We start from the raw sequence: 21,708 nt of genomic DNA, 5'->3' as shown, positions 1-21,708 counted from the left end.
AATCCGATATTCGGGATTTGTTTAAGACTCTTTGTCCAAATTACGCGCTCCCTTCACGGGCTACATTAAGTGGTACCATGTTAAATACGGAGTATGAAGAGGTGATGGCAAATGTAATGAAAAGTCTTGCTGATGCAAAAACTGTGTGTTTAACAACCGAGGGCTGGACTAATATCAATAATCAGAGCTATTTGGCTGCTACAGCCCATTTCATACAGGAATCGGATTGCAAATTAAAGTCGTTTTTATTAGAATGTGGACCATTCGAAGTTAACCACACATCGCGAAACATCGTTAATTGGCTGGAGTCTGTAATGGACAAGTACAACATATCAGGACAAGGTGTTTAATATCATAACGGATAATGCATCTAACATGAAGTTGGCAGTATCTTTATTAAAAAAAAGAAAATCTTCCTTGCTTTGCTCATTGTTTGAACTTAGTAGTACAAAATGCGATAAAAAAAATATAAGGAGCACTGTAGATGTTGTAAAACAAACTGTTGTATATTTAAAAAAAAGAGCAACAGCGTCTACCAAATTAAGAGAATCCCAAGCCAATTTGAAATATGATATTTTAAAATTGAAATTAGATGTTCCTACCAAATGAAACTCTACAGTCTATATGCTTGAAAGATTTCACTTCAACAAAGACCCTATCATTACTTCATTAGCATTATTAGGTGTTGATTACAATTTAACAGCTAGGGATTGGATCGTTACAAAAACAAAAGTTATTGTTATGTTGATTATTCAAAAATTGCTCTCATTTCATCAAACGTTTCATCTGTCAGAAAAAACTAAAAAGCTAATTTGCATGATGGTGTTCTAGATAGGTTCAATTATCTAAACAACAATACTATAGCACAGGCCACCATATTAGATCCGCGATTCAAAAAAGATGGCTTTGACAATGACGATGAATTTAAAAAATGTCATGATCGCATAGCTTCAGAAATGAAAAAAATTACAGAAATTAACGATACAAATAGCAGACCACAGCAAGAAATGCAAGTAGAACAGGAAAATTGTGACAGTTTTTGGTCAGAATTTGATAGCAATAGAAAAGAAACTAGATGTGTTTCGCTTAGTAAAAGATCTAGTAACAGTATTGAATTTGATAGTTACTTAGCAGAACCATTCTTAGATCGTCAAGAAGATCCATTACTATGGTGGCATCTTAAAAAAACAATGTATCCCACCCTCTTCCAAATAATGGAGTAGATCGCGCTTTAAGCCAGTTTTTTGTATGCGTTTTGACGTTTTCAGGCTTATCCGCTTACAGCTCACCATACAAATGGCAAGCCAAGTTAAGCCTAGGAAAGAAGGATTAGATTGGTTTCTCAATGAAAGTACCCAAGTACCCAAAACCCAAACTCGACAAATGTCAAAACAAAGAATTTTGCTAGCTGGTCTGAGCCAGGTTAGGCCATGTTTCCTGTGTGCGAAAAAGGTAAACAATTTTTTTAAACGAAAACAACTTAAAAAAGATTATTTTAATAATCAGACTTGTAAATTATTTCATTGCATTGATGCATTCATTTAAATAAATATGTATTCTTCACAACAACCGCAAATCCCTACCGTACAATACAGCGATAACGAACAGTTTTTTTTTTCAAAGGTACCTGTGCCTGTTACCTATTGTTTATCCAGTTTCGTAAAGTAATTCGGCACATGATGCAGTTGTGTAACAAATACTGTCCATAAAACTGTATACTTCTGGAGAGCAAAAACACGAATTATCCACCAAGAATGATATGAACAGCAAATAATCGAATCATTCATGCGATAATAATGAGGATAATCATTCATGCAATAATAAATGTCAATCAATACGCAGAACGCGTAAATACTATACAATACGCAGAAAGCATACAATAAATTATTTCGTCTACAAATGTACACTATTACGACACGAAATAACTTTGTAATCTTCGTAAATTTAAAATATTTCCCGTTCCGTCTCGTTCATATATGATACGCAACGTACGCAACTCAACAATAGTCAGACGGCAATAATGTAAGTACCACTTTCTTCTGTACCACCCAAGCGGCAAAGTTTGCGACAAAACCCGAAAGTTGCACGATTTTCACCCCGTTTCAAGCCTTCCTCCAGCCCTGAGACCGACACCGCCTCCACGAACTCGGTTGTCGCGGCGATAGTCATCGGTTGCAAGCTATGCGCATCACACTCTCACCCGCGGCTAATTTTATTCCCTCTCGATCATCGCGGGCTTGGTCATTTTTGGGCATGCAACAGAGAGTCTGTTTTCGATGGATCGTAATACATACATACACGCTGCGCTCTGATCGATTAGGTGTTAGAGAATTTTCGATCCAGTGATGGCGTATTATCGCAGAGAGTGGCACTATGGGGAATTGGCATGGATCATAATTTGTTAGAGATATGCAAATGCAACGGACATTTCGATGCTTTTTTTATAACTTAAATTACGAGGTATTAATAAATAAATTATGTTATCCTGTTTTAAGTCAGTTTCACTTTTTTCGCAAGTCATTTTAAAACGTTTATGAATCTTTGCTACTGCGGAAAATTTTGTACGATCAAGTATGATTACCATACTCCAGGTAACCCATAGTGTTCTTGTCTAAACCTCTGTCAAACTCTTTTCCTCTACTGCTTCGCACTTCCTCGCATACTACCATACGCGTTCTTTAATTTGGTCTTTGCCAAAACACTAAATAGTGAACAGTCCGTTTAAACGAGCAACCAGGTGATTATAATGGATCATTGATAATAATAATGCAGTAATTAATATATTATATTGATATGTTTTAGTTAAACATCATAAGTATGGATTCTTCTTTGAAGTCATCGAAAAGATCCGGCCAGTATTACAGACGGATCCAAAAACGTTCTGCTGCTCAAGCGGTGGTAGAGGAAGGTGAAAGTAGCCAAATTCCGATCGATTTGGGTAAGTGAAATCTTGTTTAAATTAGTGGTCAATTTAAGTGTGAAAAGAAATATCTTTATGGAAATGTTTTGAACATTATTGGTTCTGCATGTGTTTTTTTTCCACGAGTTGTTTTTGTGGAAATATATAATCGACAAAACGTAGTGCGTAATGGACGATAATTCTCTGAAATAGTTTGTTTACGTGAGTAATGTTTGCTATGCGTGTGCGTTTGTTGTAGTGCAAGCTAGGACCTTCGGATTACCTGATACCGTATAAGCTGATTTTAATGAAATATATGTTCATAAACGAATGCGTGTGTGCAAGAAAGTGCGTAAGTGCTAAGGGGATTGACTGCGAGATCGTGTCAATGAACGGAGTGCGGGAATAATTATTTTAGATGCTGCAAGAAATGTACGAGTAATTGCGTGAATATTTTTTTTCGGTTCGTTAGAACGACCATGCCGTATCGACTTATTTTACCTCGTAGCAATGAATTATATTTAATGTAGATCATAATTATCAAATTTTTTGTGTCCAATGTATTGCTCTTATTTTTTAATTCCGATCCTCGTACACGGAAGAAATAGTGTTTACTTAGATTTTTTACTAACGGAGAACAAAATAACAATGTTTTGTTCATAGGCAAAATTATGCTTCCTCGCAAGTGTGTTATAAACATACATGTTATAAAACATGCAGAACATAAAATGTTTACAAAAACAAAACGATAAAGTATAACATAAAGTTTGATTGCCATAATATTGTGAAGTATTTTTAAAGCAGGCCAAGCACCTGATACTATTTTTTATATTGGTTAAGAGATTATAAATGCTGATTTTATGCATCTCGGACCTATTTTACGGCGAGTATTTTAGTACTTGATGATAATTCAATGTAAAAAGAATGTAATTATTTGTTATGCAGGAAATTATAAATTGTTACTACATGAATTAGTGCCCATTGTTTGTAGGCCTCTAGCGGTTATAGTTTCATATTTTGTAATGAATGTAAAACGTTAATAATTGTTTTTGTTTTACAGAAAATGAACGTTGGTTTGTGACCGAAGACTCCGATATTGTGCCCGATGAAGAGGATGTCTTGGAGGATATAGATTATATGGACGTGCAATCTAAGGAATTCGACTTCAGGCAGAGCTCCATAGAAGAATGTCTTCGATTTTTGGCGCTGAAGACCAATGCGCCGCATTCGTCCATCAATATTATATTGAAAATTTTCCGCGCCAAAACAGAGCTCCAACCTCCTAAGGATGCTCGAACGTTGCTGCGTACCAACCAAGTCGACAGGGAAATTGTTAGCATCGCCGGAGGAAAGTTTTGGTACAACGGTGTTAAAAAGTGCCTTCAAGCAACATTCCGGTGAGTAAAAGTAATAATTGTCTTAAACTGTTGTATTTTTAGTATAGTTACTCTTTTAAATGCCCTATACTTTTTATCCCAGAAAGATAGGCTTTTCAACTTAACTTGCCCAAACAGACAAACACGTTTATTAGCTTTAATAATGTGTCAGTGTAATAGCAATTAAGAAACAATTAACGATTTTTTTTAACTGATGCATTCCATTATGTTTTATTGTAGTAAACTGCACCTGGAACCAGGCACAATCTTGCCGTTGACAATTTCAGTGGATGGGTTGCCGCTCCACAGAAGCTCGCGCCAAACGTTTTGGCCAATTTTGGTAAATGTACATACAATGCCACACCTCAAACCCATGACGGTAGCGGTATTTGCTTCCTCGCAAGTGTGTTATAAACATACATGTTATAAAACATGCAGAACATAAAATGTTTACAAAAACAAAACGATAAAGTATAACATAAAGTTTGATTGCCATAATATTGTGAAGTATTTTTAAAGCAGGCCAAGCACCTGATACTATTTTTTATATTGGTTAAGAGATTATAAATGCTGATTTTATGCATCTCGGACCTATTTTACGGCGAGTATTTTAGTACTTGATGATAATTCAATGTAAAAAGAATGTAATTATTTGTTATGCAGGAAATTATAAATTGTTACTACATGAATTAGTGCCCATTGTTTGTAGGCCTCTAGCGGTTATAGTTTCATATTTTGTAATGAATGTAAAACGTTAATAATTGTTTTTGTTTTACAGAAAATGAACGTTGGTTTGTGACCGAAGACTCCGATATTGTGCCCGATGAAGAGGATGTCTTGGAGGATATAGATTATATGGACGTGCAATCTAAGGAATTCGACTTCAGGCAGAGCTCCATAGAAGAATGTCTTCGATTTTGGGCGCTGAAGACCAATGCGCCGCATTCGTCCATCAATATTATATTGAAAATTTTCCGCGCCAAAACAGAGCTCCAACCTCCTAAGGATGCTCGAACGTTGCTGCGTACCAACCAAGTCGACAGGGAAATTGTTAGCATCGCCGGAGGAAAGTTTTGGTACAACGGTGTTAAAAAGTGCCTTCAAGCAACATTCCGGTGAGTAAAAGTAATAATTGTCTTAAACTGTTGTATTTTTAGTATAGTTACTCTTTTAAATGCCCTATACTTTTTATCCCAGAAAGATAGGCTTTTCAACTTAACTTGCCCAAACAGACAAACACGTTTATTAGCTTTAATAATGTGTCAGTGTAATAGCAATTAAGAAACAATTAACGATTTTTTTTAACTGATGCATTCCATTATGTTTTATTGTAGTAAACTGCACCTGGAACCAGGCACAATCTTGCCGTTGACAATTTCAGTGGATGGGTTGCCGCTCCACAGAAGCTCGCGCCAAACGTTTTGGCCAATTTTGGTAAATGTACATACAATGCCACACCTCAAACCCATGACGGTAGCGGTATTTTTTGGAATCACCAAGCCCGATTCTGCTCAAGGGTACTTGGATAAATTGGTGGAAGAGCTTAATGGACTTTTGGAGAATGGCATAACACTAGGCCGCAAATTTGCGGAAGTAAAAATTTGTGTACGTGCTTTTGTAGCCGATTCACCTGCACGCTCTTTAATCAAAGGTAAATATTAAACATTCACATTCATTCCGATCCCACATCACATGATCGATACAAAATTCCATTCGGGCCGTTCCTCTGTAGCAAAGACTGAATATCTGGCTACGTGGAGAAACAAGCCGATCAACCTGACCGCTCGTACAAAAAAGAATATTTAAGAAATTTCTAAACCAATAATTCTATCCTTTCTTTACAAGGTGTGCAAGGGCATGGTGGCAAACATGATTGTTTGAAGTGTACGGTAGTGGGTTACAGTCACCCAACGTCCCGAACGGTTTGTTTTCCCACCATCCGCGGCTCGTTGAGGACCGATGCTGGATTCCGAGAAAGAATTTATGGACGCCATCATTTAGAGCCTACACCTCTACTTAATTTAAACAACTTTGATATGGTGAAACAAGTCCTCATTGCAGACCGTGTACACGCCATTGATTTAGGAGGCATGCGAAGGATGCTGCACGGGTGGACGTTTGGTTTCTGGGGGGCTACAAAATGGGTAACTGAAGAGATTAATGATATCTCTAACCATTTGGAAAGCATCGCTTTGCCTTCGGAGATCCATCGCAAGCTTCGCAAGTTGGATGATTTAAAGTATTGGAAAGCATCTGAGTACAGTTCTTTCCTGCATTATGCTGGTTTTGTCGTTTTGAAAGACAAACTTAGTCCAGTGCAATATGACCACTTCATGCTTTATTTCTGCGCAGTTACATTATTTTCGTCCAATGAATATAAAAATCATTGGAATGTGGCTGGTCAAATGATGGAACAATTTGTTACCGACTATGCAAAAATATACGAGGAGGGTTATGTAAGTAGCAATATTCACAACTTGTTACACGTAGAGGCGGAGGTTCAGCAATTCGGCCCACTCTCTACAATAACGGCTTATCCATTTGAAAATGCACTTCAGCATATGAAGCACCTTGTTCGAAGTGATTGGAGAAACCTGGAGCAAGTTCGAAATCGGCTATCGGCGAATTGGAACTTTTTAACGCTCCGGATGAAAATGAAAATTTTGTTTGTTATATTACCAGCGGTAACAATGATAATATTACCCTGCATATGAAGGATTACATATTACAGAAAAATTTTCGTAATAGTCGGTTTCTGTCCACAGAGTACGAAGTTATTAAATATTGTTCGGCAGCGATGGTAACTTCTTCTGTAAAAATTTCTGGCCAAAAGATATTGGAAACACAAGAATGTTTCATATACCCGTATTCTTCTGCTAATATGTACATATGTCAGGGTAACATTAATAATATTGATGCTACCGTAACCGAGTTCGATCCCTGCAGTATTTTTTGCAAGCTTGTGGCCATACAAATGGACCCAAATGGTGAAACCAGATTCACTCCATTAGTGCACACCATCAGAAGTGTGGATTAACCACCGGACATACCATTCGTTCCAGAATAAAATAAGAATATATCCCGCAAATATTACTGTACTAATATTACTGTTACTGTTAAAATATTACTGTAGTCAACAAAGATTTCACAGATTCACAGATTTTAGTGTGAACCACAACTTGAAATACTTTTTAAACATTAGCATTTAAGTAAATCATCCATTACAAGATCCACAGTGAAGGGCCAGTTTAAGTGCTTTCTACTCCTATACTGCTTTACATCTTTCAAACAGGCGCTTTATGTATATGAACATGTGCTAAGCCAACATTATTGGTAAAAGTTTTACGTTTCTTTTCAGTGGTTTGTTATCTTTTCCAAAATTTTATAATTATTCTTTACCTGACTAAGAATTTGCAGTGCCAGTACTGCCACTGCAGGACCGACATCAAAATTAATCAAAATTACCTCGTGCGGAAGTCTGACTATTATGCTACGGGTGAATAAAAATCAAGGTAAGTCAGTCAAAGCAGGTCAAGACCCATCCAGGTTGTACTATAAAAATTAAGCAGATGTTATTTGATGTTAGATAGTTCTATAGCTTCTTTCTTTATTCCTTTTATGGCATTGTGTCCGTATTTATCGCAGCACGAGGGGCTGCAACTCGCATATTTTTTGTATATTGCCGACGTTTCGCATGGTTCATTTTTTTCATGAAAAATATTTTTACTTCGTTTTCATACGGCATCTGACCTAGCGATTGAAATAAATTTAGAATATTTTTAAATTTGCTAAGTCCTATTTTTTGACCCCCAGCGTATCTTCCTGTCCAATTGCATTTGGCAAATAATTCTTATGAAAAGATTACGTCTATAGCCCGATGCAGTATATAATGCATACGGGTATCTCCCACTTGATGTCGAACGAGAACCTCCATGTTGGTCTTAAATTCCTCGCTATGTAGCTGCGCATCAAACAACTCCAATTCCTCCAAACTTTCTATACGACTAAACTGGAACACTTGGCTTGCAGTTTGGGTTGGGGGGACGACGCAACCAGATTGAATAGCGTGCTCAAAAAGTTGACGCAACATTCTAATCTCCCTCAAAATCGCTTCACTATTATCAATTCTTCCCAATGGTTGCCCAATGAAAGATGATGGCTCTGGCGTCGGGCGTTCGATTTGGTCGGCCTTTGCACCAACCATGCGTGGTTCAGCCACTGCGCTGGAAGCTGATGGCTCTGGCGTCGGGGGTTCGATTAAGTTAGCCTTTACATCCAGCAATCGTGGTTCAGCCACTGCGCTGGAAGATGATGGCTCTGGCGTCGGGCGTTCGATTTGGCCGGCCTTCACACCCGGCAAGGGTGGTGCTGCCACTACGCCGGAAGACGATGGCTGCGGTGTCGGGCATTCAATGTGAAAGGCATTCGCACCAACTATGCGTGGTTCAGCCACTGCGCCGGAAGACGATGACCCTGAACTTATTGTCGATGGTTTTAGCTTCATTTTCGGAGGACCAATGATTGATTGAAAATTTGTTTTTGGTGCTTGTGGAACATCGCGCACCGATACAATAGTATGGGTCAATTCGCACCCGCGTACTATTGGAAGTGGATGTACCACTAGAATCTTGCCTTCGGTAACAATTTCCGTTGCATTATTTTTCAACACTTTCGGCAGTGTTATGCGTTTTCCTGCAATTAATTGTACCGGAAGACGTGCTGTCCTAGGGCAACTTTCCAAGCGTTCTTGAAAAGTCTACAAAAAGGAATCACAAGACATAGGAAATTAATCTCAACTCATGTTTATAAAATGTTAGGCCAGCAACTGTCTAGAATACTAACTTTTTTGGTCCGTGGTGCCATTTGTACAATAACTTTTTAATAGACTATACAAACCAAGTACAAACGTTTACGAATTTTCATCAACTACTGCTTATTATTTCCTCATCAACAGCCATCCTCTGCTTCTCAAATCGGACACACACATGCATATGAACGTAATGGACACTTGAAAGATTTTTATTGTTTGGTAACTGGTTAAGGTAAGTTTTTGCATCAATCATAAGTTAAAACGTGTGCACTAACTGTGTTCTGTTTCGCTTTCTCCAACAGCTTTTCAACGAGCGCTGCGAACACCGCACACCGCAAATTCAAGGAAAGCTTTCCTTGTGGGGAAGGAGGACGTATGCGCGGAAAAGAAGAAGCGCACGAGGCAAGCGCGCGCGGATAGGCTGGGCACACACGTACGTCCACTGGACGTCCAAAATCCACGAAGTCATACAAAAATTCAAAAAAATTGGGTCCTGCCGTGGACGCGTCCACAAGACGTCCACAAAGCACGAAGTGAAAGAGGATTCGGAAATAATTCTCTCGAGAGCAGATCAGTGGACTTGTTCTTACCCGCTTACGCAGCCTTGCTGTTGTAGAGTAAAAAGGATGGATTGCAAAAAGATGGGTTGTGATCGAACCGTTGTGAGAACTAGGAAGAAAAGCATTGGTTTTTTTTGTGATGAAATGTTTTAACACCACAACATATTGCGAAGCGGTTCCCGATATTTTGGAACAATATTATTTTTTTTATTAACTCTTTATTTGCAATGGTTTATCTTAAACCTACATGAAAAATATAATTACATGAACAAATTTTAGACTAGGCAAAATGAACATCAGATCTGGCTCTCAAAACTCAAAGAAAATGTTTATGAAAGGAACTAGGAGGTAAGATAATAGATCCTCTCTGAATTTTACATATGCTTCTATTAGAAAGACGCGTACGGAGCATACGAGCTGATCGTGCGACTATTGTGTCTCGCTCGTGCGTACGGTAAAGGATAGGCGTTTATGTTCGGATTTGCACGAAGTTCGATGTGGACGTGGGCAGGACGTGGACGTCCCGTGTGTGCCCAGCCAATGAGCACACGAAAATGCTCGGTAGTACTGTTTTTAAACAGGTACCGGCAGAAATAGAAGGTTTAAATTTTCGTATTATCATAAACCATTTCCAAAACAACCATTTATTTCACAGAAAAATGTTTCTCCATTTCTACAACTCTTTTTTGTCTAACGTCAGCATATAAACGTATTCGTTTAGTTCAAAACGTAAAGAAAATGTTTATGAAAGGAACTAGGGGGAAAGCTCCTCGATCCTTTCTGAACTTTACGTATGCTTCTATTAGAATGACGCGTAAATGACGGAGCATACGGGCTGATCGTACGACAAACGCTGTCTCGCTTGCGCGTACGGTGAAGGATAGACGTTTATGTTCGGCTTTGCACGAAGTTCGATGTGGACGTGGGCAGGACGTGGACGTCCCGTGTGTGTCCAGCCGTTCGATCTTATCCTACAGTGACGTACACTACACTAGCTACGCTTCAACTGTTTTTATTTTCTCAATGCTTCATATATAATTTTAGTACAATTTTTTTTAAACACTAAATTGCACTTTATTCACTCGTGTAACATAGTTTCACAAATTTCACGTCCACTGGAAAACGCACTTATATTACCACTTTTCTGCCAGTACGCGACAATTCGTCCCGCACTGTTCAATGCCGCTGGTGACGCTGTCTTAATCTTTTCGCCGGTCGTGTGATTGTTCCGTGTCTCGTCTCTGAAACACAGAAAATCGTAACACAAGACTTAAATTAGCTGATCATGCGCTATGGTATGCTATGGTTTATGCGCGTGATCATGTTACAGCAATCTTTCATTAGAGGCCTGACAGCCTTAATGGTAGGGACATGTGCAATTAACGCCTACCAAAAATTCATTAACCTTTTCTGGGTACCTTGCTAAAGACCAATCAAAACAGAATCGATAACACATGGTTCAATGATACGTGTTGCTGGCTTCAAAGCTATGTAAACAAGTTGCTTCGGTTAAGCGTCTGGCAGCGAAAAATGCTTTCGTGATTAGCTTGTCGATCTACTGTTTAATATGTTATAACAGTAATTTGAAATTTATGTTACGGTCAGATGGATGGCAATCAAAGCGAGAGGAACTTGGCAGTAAACTAATGACAATAGTAGTGGTGAAAATAACAAAATTCGTCGTGAATCTTTTGTCACAGCGCGCTTCCAATATAGGTGTTGATCTCTATGGAAAACCTAATTGAGGATGATTGATCAAAACGAATGGTAGATAACGGAAAAGTATTTGTCCGTGATTGTTGGAGTTACTCCCAGAGATAGGCAACCCGTAAACAATAACGATATTCTGTATTTTATACAGACTTTACTTCCACCATTCAAAAAGCAGAACTTTTCACCGAATAATCAGTAATCTGAAAATTTAAGTAATTTTTATTCTCCTTCTTGAAAGATAAGGTAAGCCATTCTTTTAATCATAGGATTCTACAGTCATTGAACATTGAACAAGGCGGTCTACAGTCATTGAACATTGAGCAAAAGCTGTCAAATTGTATGGAAAGTGTCTGTTCATTGAACATAATTCCCATACGATATGACAGTTCTTGCTCGATGTTAAATGTCTGTAGATCCCCGTGTTACTGAATTCACAGCACAAAAAAGTAGTAAAATTTAATTGAACTGCGGCATAAAAAAAAATTAGTGTGAAGACGATAAAGAAGTCCCTGAGGGATGCGCATTGGACGTGTTTTAAATCTGGGCTACATATATCTGGCCAATAATTTTATCGATCACTGAAAAGCGATTTTTCTACGACCAATGAAAGAAGTAACAGCAACATTAGAATTATATTGAAAAAAAAGTTACAAGACGCCTTACTCCTCACCACAAGCATATATTATATACTGAAATGAAATGAGAAAACTATTTCTGCAAATTGGATGTGTCTAACTGTTGCCCAGTTGCCAATTTCTGGTTAAGTTATTGCCATCCTAACCAGTAAAATTATAAAAACTTTACGTATGAGTTAGCTTAGGTTGACTCATTTTACAGTTCTCGATACTTTTTATAGCCTTTTGTACATTTGTATTTTAATTTTTTAACTTTTGTATAAAATAGAAACAATAAAAAAAGAGGAAAAACCAAAAACCCTTTTTGTGATCCCTGAAAAATCTTGATACTCAATTGACGCAGCGCTGACGTTTGACTTTACGTAACAGAAATAAGTGTCTACGTCACATCATGATACGAGTTAACGTTAAACTACATGTAATGCAAAAAAGTTCAAAAGAAACTGCATTTTTTTACTGCAACATGCCTGGAGGTAGGAGAGAATTTTCGTAATACTGTACTACATGTACATGTACAGATAAGCCTCACATGCTTTTCGACAATTGTTTCACTAAATCTACGGCAAGCGGAGTAGGCGGCCACGCAGGGCCTCATCGCCTGACGACAAAGGAACAAAATTGTATAGCACCCTCCCCTGAAGTATGCTAGAAGCGGCCTCGGAGTGTACTACAAGGAATGCCTCTAGAAAAATTGATACGGGACAGTCCTACTCTCCCCTTCCCTCTCCTGCTCGACCGGTTCTGAATGAGACAATAGCTCCAACTATTCCTCCCAGGGTCTTCAAGCGCCATATGATATGGCACATGGCCTCCAATGGGAATGATCCGCTACTGCACTAAATATCATACCAAGACGAATTACAGGGCAAAAAAATTTCATTTTTTTATTTTATTTCTTTTTTTACAAATATATTTTTTTTTATATTTTATATTTATAGGAATCCCGAATTACTAAAATGCCGAATATTTAAAACTTTCTGTGTATTTTTGTTTACAGTAGTTAAATAAATAGTTGTGTCTAATAATAATATTTTTACTGGTTCGCTCAGAGTGGAGACACACACTTTGATAAGACCTAGTGTTCCGATATGCGTAGAAAAACCAATCTACACCAATCCAAAATGTTAATGTCAGGCGAGAACACAGTACGCATTACTATAAATTTGTATAGCGGTATAGTCTGCGTAACCTGTTCTGACATTCATCACTATTATATTGCAGTACACGTACATGTGTAAGTAGAGGTTTCTTTTGATTAGTATCAAACTATTTATTTCAGTTGGCGATCAGAAACGTGTGCATTTAGACGTATTTCGACAGCAGTACCAAATTTATCAGACGAAATGGATAATTTTACATCCTCTATTTGCACAGCGGCTTTGGCTGAGGCGCTTGAAAGGGACGAGCCAGAAATAGAAAAACGTGTTTGGAGCAAGAAGTGGCTTCTGGATCGTAATCGCACATCAACAGAAGTAACGATGGTGCGTGAGTTGAATGCTGAAGACGAAGGTGATTTTCGTAACTACCTGCGAATGGATGACACTCTGTTCAATTCGCTGTTGGAAAGAGTTCATTCTTTTATAGTCAAATCAGACACGAGGATGAGAGCAGCAATTTCTACTCGTAGTCAGTTGGGTTGATTATAACGCTACGATATTTGGCGACAGGAAAAAGCTTCACAGATTCGGACTCGCCAAAGTGTGTCGAGTGTCTCCTAAAAGCATTGGGCAGATTATAATAGAGACATGCGAAGCAATATTACAATCTTTACGCGAATACATTAAGGTAATTGATTAGAGGAAGAATGTGGTCGTCCAAATTTAATTCGGTGTTAATATGTTTTGTTATAGTTGCCCCAATGTGCTGAAGAGTGGAAAGAGGTAAGCGAATGTTTTTGGAACAAATGACAATTTCCGAATTGTTGCGGTACAGCGGACGGGAAACACATTTTAATACAAAAGCCAGCTCATTCCGCATTTACGTACTATAACTATAAGGGTACATTTGGCATTGTTTTGCTAATTGTTGCCAATGAATGAAATGCCAATGAAATCCTATCGGCGGATATCGGAGCTAATGGGAGCATATCGGTTGGCGGAGTGATGCGCGATTTGAGTTTCGGTGAGTTGTTGGAATACAACGAGCTGAACTTGCCACCACCATCACGATTACCGGGAACAGACACAGTCGTTCCCCATGTCTTCATCGAAGACGAAGCGTTCCGTCTCACAACGCATTTTATGAAACCATACAGTGATGGAATTTCGAAAGCGCGAAATGTTGTAGAGTGTATTTTTGGGCACAATGTGTCTCGATTTCAGGTGTTCCGTCAACCTATTCGAGTAGCTCCTGAAAAGCAACACAAATTGTACTTGCTGCTTGTTATTTGCATATTAAAAAAAAATCATCGCCTTCATATTCCGCTTCATTGTTAACTCCCTCTGCTTTCCTCCCTCCAGTTCCTACCTTCCAAATGCTAGAAAAACTTCAAATAATTCTGGCCAAAATGTAAGGGATGTTTTTTGTGATTTTTTCAATAATGAAGAGTCTCAATTCTAAACACAAAATAAAAAAAACTATTCTCAAAATTAAACACAATGAGTAATTGAAAATTTATTTTAAAAAATTTAACTGTGGTGGTTTATGTGGTACATTTCTGGAACTTATCTTGATCGACATCCAATCATCTTCCCGCAAAACAGTTTGGGTTGCTGTACCCGAATTCGGAGTCGTTTCTAGGTGCGCCTGAATCTCCCTTATAAACATTGTTTGCATTGCCGAAAATACAGTAATCCTTTAGGTTACTGTTAGGTAACTGTCGCAAAAGAACCGCAAATGATAAGCGCATTTGGGATGATTCATCCTGCGCATTGTCCAGTATCGATGTCATATGATATGATGTCGATGTCGATGATTTTGTAAAATAGCAGACACATAGCTGCGGACCGCCCGTTAAGAAGGTGAAACAAAGATTGTTATAATATTTTAAATTACAATAATCGATCATGTTTACTCACAATAGAACGTTGACCCGTCGATAGCACATATAGTGAGGGATTGTTAGTTTCTGGTGCATGTGGTGCAAGTTGTGCAAGGGGTGCAATAGGTGCATCAAAATTCGTATTTCGTGATGGTGTTGTTTCAGAACTGTCCTTGAGAAAACTCAACTGATCGAAATACCACAATTTTGGTTTCCTCACTTGGGAACAGCCAGCACCCGAACGAACAGATTGTTTACAGAGACAATTTTCTCGATTGTATGAATTTTGAAAATTAAATATTTTCTGATTCGCATCCTTCGTAGTCGTATCAACGTTTTCTCTCTTTAGCACTTGAGTCTATGCCTCAAAAGCTCTGATTTTCGCGTATTTGTTTCCGTACTGCGCGTGTTTGATATTCCATAGCCCGGGATAAGAATACCACACTTCGATAAAATCGCTGATAATATCGTTGCTATGACTCATTCTGAGCTGCTCTTTTTAATTTTCACTAGCAACTGATTTGCTACTCTAGGTGGTCACACAAAAACTCCTTCCTTTCCCGTTCGCTTGGATTCAAAGACTGCGTTTTATGCGACTGACATTTTAGACAATATTGATAACGCGAGCAATTTTCAAACTTCTATACCAAACAAAAAATACACTCTCAAACTACAGAATTGCCACAGTAGATCAAGGTGGCAAGACCCAGGATCAAGTGCCTAGACTCGTATCGCTGTACACGCATACGCATGCATTAGACGGCTGGCCCGATCGCTCAGATACACGTTGTGTGTTGCTAAGTGAATGTGAAGACAAAATAATACAGCTTCAGGACAGCGCCCCGAAAAAAAGGTCCTTTGGTTTATTTCGTACATAAGCACAGTACACCAGCAGGTGTAGTGCACTACAGAACGAAAGAAGCCAATAACGGATGGGCAAAGTCATGATACAAATACAAACAAACATTGCAAATTATCACACCTTTTATTTCGAGAAAGATAAATTGTCTAGTTTTGTAACATAGCTGACATGATCTTTTTACCAAGGCTGTGATGAAAATTTTACTTTATGAAAATCTAGGACAAACAAATGCGGTGTATACCTAATGCGTAGTATTAATATTTATGCAATTGGTACAGGTAAATTTAAGGCGTATCTCATTGTGCAGAAAATGGAGCTATTATTCCAAATTACCGTTGTGATGTAAGCAATGTATAGTTTACGAAAACGGTGCAAGCAATTGCAATCTCATCGCTAAATGTATGAAACGTGTAGCCGGACGACATATCTTCACTCAATATTCCCCGAACTGCTGTACTATGAGCACCAGCTGGTACCACAAACTGTGCATGTTGCTCGACATTACTGTAACAACATAATCCTTTAATGCAGGAATGCATAATAAATGACAGCAAGAATATTATAATTTTACATTAGAAAGTGTATCATCCGTTTCAAACCGTTAGTTCCATACTTTTTGTCCTGCCCAAAATGATTCATTGGATCAATCTTTACGCGGTTCAAAGTTATTTAAAACTGCTCAAATGTGTTTTGAAATACTCATAATAAAAAAAGGTATGCATTGCATATGGAGCCCAGGTCCGGGTAAAAGTTAAAAACAATAATGTATTTTCCTGTGTAGCTTCAATGACTTAAAGATGACTTAGAACTTAGGACTTAGCATTTTCGATATATTTGTTAAGAACCAATAATGTGAATATAACCAAGAACCAGCAGAGATTTGACATATTGTTAAGTTGTGTGATATCGATTCCAATATTGGTCCCCATAATAGGGTAAACATTCTAACAAGTTCCTATTTTGGTTGAAAAAAACCCTATTAAACGCTTTTGTTCATTGTATCGGAAAATCATGAGTTTTCATGTAAACAGATTTTCTTCAAGCATTTCAAACGTGTAAATCCTTTATAAAGGAATAACTGAACTAAAATATGCATTAGTTATTGGACAGAAAATCTATCTGTATACGAATAGGAGGATGCGTACACTCCGCGTAGTCCTGTACACACCGCAGTTGCGTAGTCCTGTAACCGGCCCAATTAGCTAGTACTGTAAAAAAATTGTCTTATGGCTCCAACAATCCCAATTCAGGGATTTTTGGAGGTCTGCCCTGCAACTTTTTTGAGGAACACGATAGGTTGAGGAGGGGAACTTTTCACTCACATAATGATGTGTTCGATACGCTGCCAAGGCAATTCTTTTTTGCACCTGTTCCGCGGCACAAGTAAAAGTGTTCCACGGAAGAAATCACCATAGTAATCGTAGTAAACATTTGATGGGCGGGGAAACACCCGGAAAGACGAGGTCAGGTAGTAGGTTATGGACCGGAGGGAAGAAGTGGTTGAAGGGGAGGAGGAGGGGAAAGGTAGCAGAGAGTGAGGTTGTTCCTTATCTTTTCAACATCAGTTTCTGTATTTTATATCCCGTTTCGCCTCCACAACCAAATTTCTGTGGAACCCCCATGGGTTACTCACTCCCCCCATAGGTACATCCGCCACTGATTAGATCCAACACTGCTGAATCGCGAATAGATGAACAAAGAAAACGTTGCGCGTTTAAGAAGGCGATGTAAAAATGGTACATGGAACAGAATTTTTGGCTTTTTATATGACTTCGGGCGGCTTCAGTTCTGTTCCGTTCCAGTGTGTCAGTTGCCTATGAAAGGATGCGTGAGTGGTAGGGAGCAAGCGTACATACTAAGAGGCGTGATTACTCACGCATCTACTATGCGCTTCTGAGCGAGCCGAGTACATTGGAAGTGAGTAGGCACAACAACAGCGAGCGAGCTTAGTATGCGGAATTAAGGAAGTTCAAATCCTGAATTTCCAGGAGTTTTAGGGTGAATTAGTTTTGCGCCTTGAGGAAGTGGAAGGGAGAAATGATTTTCCTTATTGAAAAGTTAAACATCTCTAAAACACCATGTATGAAAATGACGACTATGGATTGGAAAATAAATCATTAAGTAGTAGCAAGGAGAAATTCAGTGCAGATAATCATTTTAACCGAAGTCTTTCGCATTCCTCGCAAGCCTTATAATCCAATCGAAACCCTACCCGAGGTAATTTTGGTGGTCACTCTCCTCTCCTTCGCAACCAAGGGGCTCGATCCGAGCGTTTCGACCTGCTGTGTTCAACATTTGGCAGGGATTCCCTTCCGTCCGCTTAGGCCCCCGCAAGTTTGGGGCAACTAGCAGGAAGGCAGTCGCTGCGAAGCGCGAATCCTGTCGGTGAGGACACCGTAAAGCGGCGACAATCGGCGAGCATTCTTGTTGCTCGGAGACTGGCGGCACCGGGAGACCAGCTAGCTTCGCGGGTGGTTGGTGCTCTGCGGAGCCCGGACAACATTCACTAATTCTATTTGTTGTCTCAGACGCTCCAAAATGTTGTTAGTTGTGCTAATTTATTGGAAACTCGTTCTTGGTAAACCTCCTCCCTCTTCCCTCTCGCAAAAGTCGGTGATATTCCGATTCCAACTACTGCTAGAAATGGAATCGGATTTATCAGACTCTGACAAAATCACTTCTATAAATTCCTCCGTTTTACCTATAATCAATTTTTCTACTGTGTGCTTGAGCTTCTTGAATACTTTACTTGCACTTGGGATCTTTAAGCGCAAGGTTCACCCCAAGAAATATTCGCAGCAAAAATGCCAAAGTTAATCGATGCACAGAGCAGCAATGAGGAAGGAATCAGAATGACAAAAAAGAATTATATAAACAGAATAGTATCATCTGATTCTGAGTCTGTTAATTACGATGTTAGTGATAGTGACTGTGACGGATTTGCACTTCCAGTTGTTTTTAGAGAATTGGAGTTAGAAGAAGAGAGAAATCCCGAGCGCTTACCTCAACAAAAAAGCACAATCCAATCAACTGCATGGAGTGAATTTACCGCTCGACAAAAATCATTTGCGTTTATGGAAGAAAATCAGCCTTTGAATATGACACCTTATAACGTGTTTCGATTGTTCGTCGACGAGGAAATCATTGAATTGTTGGTAACCGAAACAAACAAATATGTCTTACAAAAGTTGTATGATGTAACATTATCACAAGGAGCACGAATGAAAAAATGGAAACCAACTAATTCGGAAGAAATGAAACAGTTCCTTGGATTATTGTTATGGATGGGATTGGTAAAAGTAAACCCAGTGGCAAATTATTGGTTAAAACATAAATTATACATTTTTAAGCTTCCATTTAACGCTATTTCGTGGAACTGATTCGAGATATTACTCAGTAATATCCATAATAATAGTAATATCCAGTAAAAACGCGATTGTTAATCGTTTAATATGTTTCCGAAAAAAATTATGCGAAGCGGCATGCTTTACTAGAGAAGTGCGCAACTTGCAAAAGAGTGGACTGAATAGGAAAATTCAGCCGGACCCAGTGGCCAAACGACAGTTGTGCAATCTGCGGAAGCTAATGATTTAAAACGTTGTACATTATTTGAAACCATTTACCAGCAAGTGCATCTTATCTTGCATGTGTAGATGTTGCTGTAAATAGCGATGTGGAAGTTGGATATATCGAAGAGGAGTATTTAGAGGACATTAAAGATGACGAATATATCAGCGATGAAGCATCAATCCTCAACGACGGCTGTGATGAAGGTGAGTGGTTTGAGGAAGAATATTTGGACGAAGAAGTTGCAGAAATCGATTCTGAAGGCTTGAAGTTGCGAGACTCTTTGCGAACTTGTTTCTTTCGCAATAAAGTTTCTCGCAATGCAAGTAATAATTAATTTTCGATACTGCGTAATGTGTCTTCTCTTTCTGCTTTTTCATCTCTTCCGCAGGGTGTAAGGACATTGCTAAAAGCTCCGGTAAACGTTAGCGAACAGATCGTTGCAGTTCCAGGAGAAGGACAAATTTGGTACCAAGGAGTAGAATGTTGTTTGCAGTATTATTTCCGGTAATTTAATTATTTTTTTATTATTATGTGCAATTTCTAATTTTATCAACACCTTTTTTGTGTATTCCTCAGCAATGTGGTTGTAACAGAGAACAAATTTGAGCTGAATCTGTCAACAGATGGAGTTCCTGTGTACAATCGTAGCCCTATACAGATGTGGCCTATATTGATGCAGCTACATAATATTCCGGATGTTCCCGTTATGGTTGTAGGAATATTTTGTGGCACTAGCAAACCATCAGATGTCGAGACTTTCCTAAGGCCATTGGTGACGGAGCTCAATAACCTGCAGGACAACAAAATTAATATTAACGGCGAAGAAATATCTATTTCTGTGCGAGTGTTCATCGCAGACTCTCCAGCATGCGCCTTCATCAAACGCAAGTATTTAAAATTTTCAAACAACTAAATGGAGTACACAATTTTTGTTCTTGCGTTTTTAGAGGTTTGCTATTACAACGGCGTTCACGGATGCATGAAATGTAAAGGACTCGGTACAAGCTAAAAAAACCCAAAAAAGTTATATTTGAGGACACTACAACAGATTTAAGAACCGACGTAGAATTCCGGAATGTACGATGTAGCGCAAAAAGGGCATTGCAGAGGTGAAACACCATTAACCGACCTAAATCATTTTGACATGGTAAAAGATGTAACTACGAGCGATATTTTGCATCTGGTTCATGCTGGTATCGTACATAAGCGTCTGCTAGAGTGAACCGAAAGTGATCTTAAGCCCTTCAAAAAATGGTCCAAAAATGAGGTAGCCGAAATTTAAGTAGAGATTGTAAGTATACAATTGCCCTAAGAAATTCACAGAAGATTTAGGTCCTTTGAATCATTGAACTATTGGAAAACTTCTGAATTGACTAATTTTTTTACATTGCGGAGGAATAATAGTTCTACAGGATAGATTAGGTAGACTAGCGTACAATCATTTTAAATTATTGTATTGCGCTATAACTATATTATCATCGACGGCCTTTCAATGCAATGGCACTATGCAGGCATATTATTGCGAAAGTTTGTTGAAAATTACAAGATAGTGTACAACCGTATATATCTAGTCAGTAACGCTCATCTTCTAATTCATGTATACAATGACGTGTGTGGATTTGGCCCTTTGAGCACTATTTCTACATACCCTTTTGAAGATAAGTTCCAAAATATTAAGCATAGTTATGTACGATCAGGCTACCGAAGTTTACAACAAGCGATATGAAAAATTACATTGTTAAGAGATATTGAAACTTATATAGAAACAGATACGCGTGAAAACCGTATTAAAAATAAAGATGGGTAAGTTGATCTTGCAGGTTAGAAAAGGGTTTATGCTTATAATGCTTATGCTTATAAGAGTGGAAGAATTTCCAGAAGATTTGTTAATGCTTGTTGGTACTTTTTGCGCACAAACAAAGCCGGGACGGGTAGAACAATTTTAAGACCACTAGTGTTGGAGGTAAATGATCTCCACCAAAGGGGCTTAGAATTCGGGGAAAAAGGTACGTATACTATTACGTGTCATTATCGCTGATTTCCCTTCACAGATTTTTTCGCTAAAGGTAAGTTGAATTGAACATTATTAACAAGTTACATGAAATAACTATTAATAATTTGGATTTTTTTTCAGCCACTGTAATAATGCAAAGCATGGATGCCAAAAGCGTACCTGTGTTGGAGAACACATCAAACTGGAATGGAAATTGTTTTTTTGATTGTGGGAATGCCGAATTCGAAAGGTGTTTTTGATCTAAAGCAATTCGTATGACGTAAGACATTTCAATTTAATAACAGGCGTT

At 38.5% G+C, this 21,708-nt stretch overlaps 2 pseudogenes; both read left to right on the top strand.

Annotated features, from left to right (window-relative positions):
• Positions 1-6,311: 6,311 nt before the first annotated feature.
• Positions 6,312-7,312, top strand: LOC128709415 (uncharacterized; annotated as a pseudogene).
• Positions 7,313-7,762: 450 nt separating this feature from the next.
• On the top strand, positions 7,763-20,822 carry LOC128718295 (uncharacterized; annotated as a pseudogene).
• Positions 20,823-21,708: the final 886 nt, after the last annotated feature.

The sequence above is a fragment of the Anopheles marshallii genome, chromosome 2 (genome assembly GCF_943734725.1).
Source record: "Anopheles marshallii chromosome 2, idAnoMarsDA_429_01, whole genome shotgun sequence".
Lineage (NCBI taxonomy): Eukaryota > Metazoa > Arthropoda > Insecta > Diptera > Culicidae > Anopheles > Anopheles marshallii.
The sequence above is the reverse complement of the archived record's forward strand: the minus strand, read 5'-3'. Positions and strand labels throughout refer to the sequence as shown.